Raw genomic sequence first — 8849 nt, forward strand, 5'->3', positions numbered from 1 at the left:
ATCCACTCACATTTAACACAACATTCACAACACTCTTTAACGTCCACTCACATTTAACACAACATTCACAACACTCTTTAACGTCCACTCACATTTAACACAACATTCACAACACTCTTTAACGTCCACTCACATTTAACACAACATTCACAACACTCTTTAACGTCCACTCACATTTAACACAACATTCACAACACTCTTTAACGTCCACTCACATTTAACACAACATTCACAACACTCTTTAACGTCCACTCACATTTAGCACAACATTCACAACACTCTTTAACGTCCACTCACATTTAACACAACATTCACAACACTCTTTAACGTCCACTCACATTTAACACAACATTCACAACACTCTTTAACGTCCACTCACATTTAACACAACATTCACAACACTCTTTAACGTCCACTCACATTTAACACAACATTCACAACACTCTTTAACGTCCACTCACATTTAGCACAACATTCACAACACTCTTTAACGTCCACTCACATTTAACACAACATTCACAACACTCTTTAACGTCCACTCACATTTAACACAACATTCACAACACTCTTTAACGTCCACTCACATTTAACACAACATTCACAACACTCTTTAACGTCCACTCACATTTAACACAACATTCACAACACTCTTTAACGTCCACTCACATTTAACACAACATTCACAACACTCTTTAACGTCCACTCACATTTAACACAACATTCACAACACTCTTTAACGTCCACTCACATTTAACACAACATTCACAACACTCTTTAACGTCCACTCACATTTAACACAACATTCACAACACTCTTTAACGTCCACTCACATTTAACACAACATTCACAACACTCTTTAACGTCCACTCACATTTAACACAACATTCACAACACTCTTTAACGTCCACTCACATTTAACACAACATTCACAACACTCTTTAACGTCCACTCACATTTAACACAACATTCACAACACTCTTTAACGTCCACTCACATTTAACACAACATTCACAACACTCTTTAACGTCCACTCACATTTAACACAACATTCACAACACTCTTTAACGTCCACTCACATTTAACACAACATCCAACACTCAACTTCCCACCAGACTACTTCTACATCTCATTCACTCCATCCAACTTCTTCATTCTTCACACATTCTATAAAACTCTGCTTTTCATGGAGAATAACTGTCAACCTTCATGAACAAACTACTAAAGCAGTCAAGTTGTCACCTTGTGTAAATGCTACATAAAAAGAGAATACAACAAATCCTTTTCAACTTATATTCAATTGAATAGACTGCAAAGACAAGATATTTCATCTTCACACTGACAAACTGTCTTATTTTGTTGCAAATATTAGCTCATTTGGAATTAGATGCCTGCAACATGTTCCAAAAAAGCTGGCACAAGTGGCAAAAGAGTGAGAAAGTTGAGGAATGTTCATCAAAGACTTATTGGGAACATCCCACAGGTGAACAGGCTAATTGGGAACAGGTGGGTGCCATGATTGGCTATAAAAGCAGCTTCCATGAAATGCTCACTCATTCACCAATAAGGACGGGGCGAGGGTCACCACTTTGTCAACAAATGTCTGAGAAAATGGTTTAAAAACAACATTTCTCAAGCAGCTATTGCAAGGAATTTAGGGATTTCACCATCTACACTCCGTAATATCATCAAAAGGTTCAGAGAATGTGGAGAAATCACTGCATGTAAGCCATGATATTACACAGCTTCCATGCCTCAGGTGCTACTGCATCAAAAAGCCACATCAGTGTATAAAGGATATCACCACATGGGCTCAGGAAAACTTGATAAAACCACTGTCAGTGACTACAGTTGGTCGCTACATCTGTAAGTGCAAGTTAAAACTCTACTATGTAAAGTCAAAGTCATTTATCAACAACACCCAGAAATGCTTCGCTGGGCCCGAGCTCATCAAAGATGGACTGATGCAAAGTGGAAAATTGTTCTGTGGTCTGACTTTGACCAAAGAGGAAAATAGACTGTTGTAGGGTGAAAAGTGTAGTCAGCATGTGTGATGGTATGGGGGTGTATTAGTGATTGTTGTAGGGTGAAAGTGTTGTAGTCAGCATGTGTGATGGTATGGGGGTGTATTAGTGATTGTTGTAGGGTGAAAGTGTTGTAGTCAGCATGTGTGATGGTATGGGGGTGTATTAGTGGTTGTTGTAGGGTGAAAGTGTTGTAGTCAGCATGTGTGATGGTATGGGGGTGTATTAGTGATTGTTGTAGGGTGAAAGTGTTGTAGTCAGCATGTGTGATGGTATGGGGGTGTATTAGTGATTGTTGTAGGGTGAAAGTGTTGTAGTCAGCATGTGTGATGGTATGGGGGTGTATTAGTGATTGTTGTAGGGTGAAAGTGTGGTAGTCAGCATGTGTGATGGTATGGGGGTGTATTAGTGATTGTTGTAGGGTGAAAGTGTTGTAGTCAGCATGTGTGATGGTATGGGGGTGTATTAGTGATTGTTGTAGGGTGAAAGTGTTGTAGTCAGCATGTGTGATGGTATGGGGGTGTATTAGTGATTGTTGTAGGGTGAAAGTGTTGTAGTCAGCATGTGTGATGGTATGGGGGTGTATTAGTGATTGTTGTAGGGTGAAAGTGTTGTAGTCAGCATGTGTGATGGTATGGGGGTGTATTAGTGATTGTTGTAGGGTGAAAGTGTGGTAGTCAGCATGTGTGATGGTATGGGGGTGTATTAGTGATTGTTGTAGGGTGAAAGTGTTGTAGTCAGCATGTGTGATGGTATGGGGGTGTATTAGTGATTGTTGTAGGGTGAAAGTGTTGTAGTCAGCATGTGTGATGGTATGGGGGTGTATTAGTGATTGTTGTAGGGTGAAAGTGTGGTAGTCAGCATGTGTGATGGTATGGGGGTGTATTAGTGATTGTTGTAGGGTGAAAGTGTTGTAGTCAGCATGTGTGATGGTATGGGGGTGTATTAGTGATTGTTGTAGGGTGAAAGTGTTGTAGTCAGCATGTGAAGTGAAGTGAATGGTATGGGGGTGTATTAGTGATTGTTGTAGGGTGAAAGTGTTGTAGTCAGCATGTGTGATGGTATGGGGGTGTATTAGTGATTGTTGTAGGGTGAAAGTGTTGTAGTCAGCATGTGTGATGGTATGGGGGTGTATTAGTGATTGTTGTAGGGTGAAAGTGTTGTAGTCAGCATGTGTGATGGTATGGGGGTGTATTAGTGATTGTTGTAGGGTGAAAGTGTTGTAGTCAGCATGTGTGATGGTATGGGGGTGTATTAGTGGCCAAGGCATGGCTAACTTACACATCTGTGAAGGCACCATTAATGCTGAAAGGTACATACAGCTTTTGGAGCAACATATGTTGTTATCATGGACGCCCCTGCTTATTTCAGCAAGACAATGCCAAACCACGCGTTACAACAGCGTGGCTTCATAGTAAAAGAGTGCGGGTACTAGACTGGCCTGCCTGTAGTCCAGACATTGAAAATGTGTGAAGGGAGACTGTTGAACAACTTAAGCTGTACATCAAGCAAGAATGGGAAAGAATTCCACTTCAAAAATGTGTCTCCTCAGTTCCCAAACCTGCACTGAGTGTTGTTCAAAGGAAAGGCCATGTAACACACTGGTAAAAATGCCTTTTTTGACATGTGTTGCTGCCATTACATTCTAACTTCATGATTATTTGCAAAAATAAGACAGTTTGTCAGTGTGAAGATGAAATATCTTGTCTTTGCAGTCTATTCAATTGAATATAAGTTGAAAAGGATTTGTTGTATTCTCTTTTTATTTAGTATTTACCAGGGACGTCACTAGACCTAATACTTTACTGGGGCACAAATAATTCATGTGAGCGTGCAAAGCGCGCAAGCAGCAACATCTTTAGCACTTATTTATCACAAAAAATACATAAATAGTGCTTTAAACTCTGAAATCCTATCAGATGATGTTGTATGGATCTTTGATCAACCACCTGAAATGAACTCATGCATTTGACCTACTTGTGCACTTTTTTACTCCAGACTTCTAAACTGCTACTGGTAAAAGCAAAAAGGAAGAGCAATGAATCTTTTTGAAATATTTATTGCAGTAATCATCTGCAAATTTAACATCTACAAAAGTAAAACAAAGAATAAAGCACCCCTACATCTCTGGGTTCTTTTATATGATTTAATTTCCATTTATGGCAATGTGGCTAATCCTATTTCAGACACACAAAACTATCAAATATACACACAACAATGAAGCCACAGTATTAGAATAAATGAACAACTGTTGTGTGTTCAGGGAATCATTTTCTGAGAAGTAAACTGTAACGTCTCCTTTTCATTTTTGCAAAGTGGTCAATCACTCTGGACAGACATGCAAATATTACAGTAACTGTTATACAGTTGACCAGTGGTTCCCAACTGCTGGCTCCTCACATAAAAGTGGATTGTGGGTCATTTTCAGTCACATGTGTGCATGAAAAAAAAAAATTTTTACGGAGGAAAAAATATAAATTGTGGCAACAAAACCAGATATTTTTAGCCTTTTTTCTAGTGACTATTAGTGAGTATTTTAGCAAAAGGCAAAGCGACTAACAAGTTGGAGGAGGACTCAGGACAGACATGGAAATATATTTAAAAGAAATCTAAATGGGGCAACAAAACCCGATATTTTCAGCCATCTTTCTGAAAACAAATACAGAAATGTTACTATTTTTTCTGCTGACAAAACAAGATTATTTTAGTCCAAGTCACACTGATTAACAAGACAAGTCTACTGTGCTATTTTTCTGTGAAATAAACTTGAATGATTTAAAAATGTGGCTCACAACTTGATGATATGGAAAAATGTTTTTCTTCCTGCAGATAAAGCATTTGAGAAGCACTCAACTCACACATGCTGACTCCAAATCATCTTTGATGCAGAAGCAGCAGACAATAACCAACATGATGTTTCATGTTCATTGGAAATTCCCCCGACAGCTCGTACAGCAAATGAATATGTTTGTCTTGATACAAGGAATAATGTTAGCTAACTTAGCATCAACTTAAGACAATGATGTTGCCTAGCTAGCGAGGACTTCACTTACATCTCTCATTCCTGCTGCTTCTTCTCTGCTGCGGGACAATAACTTTCTTAAATCCATCTGGGAGTTACAGTTTGAGTCAAATCCAAATCAAAATAATGTAATTAACAAATTGTTGTTGGCTAACGTCACCTACCTTCGCGACCACTCTCTCTCTCTCTCTCAACCACCATATTAATTAGCCATGTGCTCATTGTTACGTGGAGTGAATACAGTAGCAATCAATTACCATACTAAGTAGTATGTGCGCTGTTGTCTATGTTATGTAGACTTAAAACTCTGAAGCGTTTTTTTTTAATGGTGAAATTTTTACTGGGGCACTGCAGATTTCACTGGGGCTCGTGCCCCAGTGAAATCTGTCTGGCGACGCCCCTGGCATTTACACAAGGTGACAACTTGACTGCTTGTGTACTTTGTATAGTGTCCCCTCCATTTGACTGCTTAACATAGACACAGGACATCAGACATGTTGCAACACAAAGATTCAGGGCTGGCGCCGTCTGATTTTGATACCAAAACAAGTCTAGGATGATATCGGCTTACATGAACCACGTCCAATACAAGCAGTCTTGCAGCGTGGGAGGAGTTAGCAGCTACACAACAGCTAAGCACACACTAGCACAGAAGCTAGACATTGCTAATAATCATTTATCAACGTTGTCACGTTTGTCAACATCAACAAGATTCAAACTCTTAAAGTTATGTTGCTTACATATGCAAGGTCTCCAAAGCAGTATTACTGTAGTCCAGTAACAAACGTGTCCGCATCACTCAACTTACTTTCATGAATCAGTGGCCACTAGATGTCGCCAAAAAACAATTACCACTCCACTTCAGCTTAAAGACAGCATACATCCATTCCAGACAGTTAATAATATTTCATATCTACCATTGTTCTCTGGCTCTTTCACTTCATGCAACCTTTTCTAAAATTCCACATTAATAAATGATACAAGTTTGTCTGTTTTGTTGTATAAATGAATGGTATCGGCAAACACTCAAAGATCCAATATTCAGGGCTTCCTAAACATTTTGACCAGGGGGGGTCTCCACTAAAGTATTTACACACCATTACTGTATTTTTGGGATTATAAATCGCACCGGCCGAAAATGCATAATAAAGAAGGAAAAAAACATATACAAGTCGCACTGGAGTATAAATCGCATTTTTGGGGGAAATGTATTTGATAAAAGCCAACAGCAAGAAAAGACATTTGAAAGGCAATTTAAAAACATATAGAACATGCTATACCTTTACCAAACTATCTCTCACTCCTAATCCATAAATCTTCTTCCTGGATGTGGCTTCTAAACAACTCTGACAACTCCAAAGGTAAACAATGCGCCACTTCCTCTTCTATCGGTACGTCACTATATTTTACGGTAATGTGTAAATAATTTCCCATATAAGTCGCACCCGAGTATAAGTCGCACCCCCGGCCAAACTGTGAAAAAAACTGCGATTTATAATCTGAAAAATACGGTAGTAAAATACTCTTGATTTGAATCATGTTCAATAATTACATCTGCAGTTTAATAGAACAAACCTTGTTAAATGATAATAAAACATGCTAATGACTTTGATTATTATCAAGGCTTGGGTCAGGCTGATTGCAAAAAATGAGTACCATATTTTCCAAACTATGAGTCGCAGTTTTTTTCATAGTTTGGCCGTGGGTGCGACTTATGTGTGAAATTATTAACACATTACCGTAAAATCCATCCATCCATCATCTTCCGCTTATCCGAGGTCGGGTCGCGGGGGCAACAGCCTAAGCAGGGAAACCCAGACTTCCCTCTCCCCAGCCACTTCGTCTAGCTCTTCCCGGGGGATCCCGAGGCGTTCCCAGGCCAGCCGGGAGACATAGTCTTCCCAACGTGTCCTGGGTCTTCCCCGTGGCCTCCTACCGGTTGGACGTGCCCTAAACACCTCCCTAGGGAGGCGTTCGGGTGGCATCCTGACCAGATGCCCGAACCACCTCATCTGGCTCCTCTCCATGTGGAGGAGCAGCGGCTTTACTTTGAGTTCCTCCCGGATGGCAGAGCTTCTCACCCTATCTCTAAGGGAGAGACCCCCTACACGGTGGAGGAAACTCATTTGGGCCGCTTGTACCCGTGATCTTATCCTTTCGGTCATGACCCAAAGCTCATGACCATAGGTGAGGATGGGAACGTAGATCGACCGGTAAATTGAGAGCTTTGCCTTCCGGCTCAGCTCCTTCTTCACCACAACGGATCGATACAACGTCCGCATTACTGAAGACGCCGCACCAATCCGCCTGTCGATCTCACCATCCACTCTTCCCTCACTCGTGAACAAGACTCCCAGGTACTTGAACTCCTCCACTTGGGGCAGGGTCTCCTCCCCAACCCGGAGATGGCACTCCACCCTTTTCCGGGCGAGAACCATGGACTCGGACTTGGAGGTGCTGATTCTCATTCCGGTCGCTTCACACTCGGCTGCGAACCGATCCAGTGAGAGCTGAAGATCCCGGCCAGATGAAGCCATCAGGACTACATCATCTGCAAAAAGCAGAGACCTAATCCCGTGGCCACCAAACCGGAACCCCTCAACGCCTTGACTGCGCCTAGAAATTCTGTCCATAAAAGTTATGAACAGAATGGGTGACAAAGGACAGCCTTGGCGGAGTCCAACTCTCACTGGAAACGTGTCCGACTTACTGCCAGCAATGCGGACCAAGCTCTGACACTGATCATACAGGGAGCGGACCGCCACAATAAGACAGTCCGATACCCCATACTCTCTGAGCACTCCCCACAGGACTTCCCGAGGGACACGGTCGAATGCCTTCTCCAAGTCCACAAAGCACATGTAGACTGGTTGGGCAAACTCCCATGCACCCTCAAGAACCCTGCCCAGAGTATAGAGCTGGCCCACAGTTCCACGACCAGGACGAAAACCACACTGTTCCTCCTGAATCCGAGGTTCCACTATCCGACATACCGTAAAATATCAAATAATATTATTAATCTCATTCGCAGAAGAGACGAAGAAAATGTCAGCAATCGTCACACACACATCAGCCAATAAGAATTTGGCGGGGGAGGGTCATGGCAGAAGTGCATTGTGGGTCATGGGATGCTAACTGCTATATGCTATATGCTACTGCCCTAGCTATTAAAATGGATCATTTCATGGTCGGCTATAACTTATAAAAAGTGAGAAGGGCTGAAGAAAAATGGCGTTGAAAAGGAGATCATGTAGTGCAGATGACAAGCTGGATGTAGTGAAATATTTGGCAGAAAAGGACAAGAGGAAGCGGCACAGTGTTTACCTTTGGAGTTGTCAGAGTTGTTTAGAAGCCACATCCAGGAAGAAGATTTATGGATTAGGAGTGAGAGATAGTTTGGTAAAGGTATAGCATGTTCTATATGTTCTAGTTTTTTGAATGACTCTTAGGTTAACATAGCAGTTGCTTATTTATGCCTCATATAAGCTACACTTATTCAGCCTCTTCTTCACTATTCTTTATTTATTTTAAATTGCCTTTCAAATGTCTATTCTTGCTGTTGGATTTTATCAAATACATTTCCCCCAATAATGCGACTTATACTTCAGTGCGACTTATAAATAAATGGGTTGTACTTGTAAAGCACTTTTCTACCTTCAAGGTACTCAAAGTGCTTTGACACTACTTCCACATTCACACACACATTCACACACTGATGGAGGGAGCTGCCATGCAAGGCGCCAACCAGCACCCATCAGGAGCAAGGGTGAAGTGTCTTGCTCAAGGACACAACGGACGTGATGAGG

The sequence above is a fragment of the Nerophis ophidion genome, linkage group LG06 (genome assembly GCF_033978795.1).
Source record: "Nerophis ophidion isolate RoL-2023_Sa linkage group LG06, RoL_Noph_v1.0, whole genome shotgun sequence".
Classification (NCBI taxonomy): domain Eukaryota; kingdom Metazoa; phylum Chordata; class Actinopteri; order Syngnathiformes; family Syngnathidae; genus Nerophis; species Nerophis ophidion.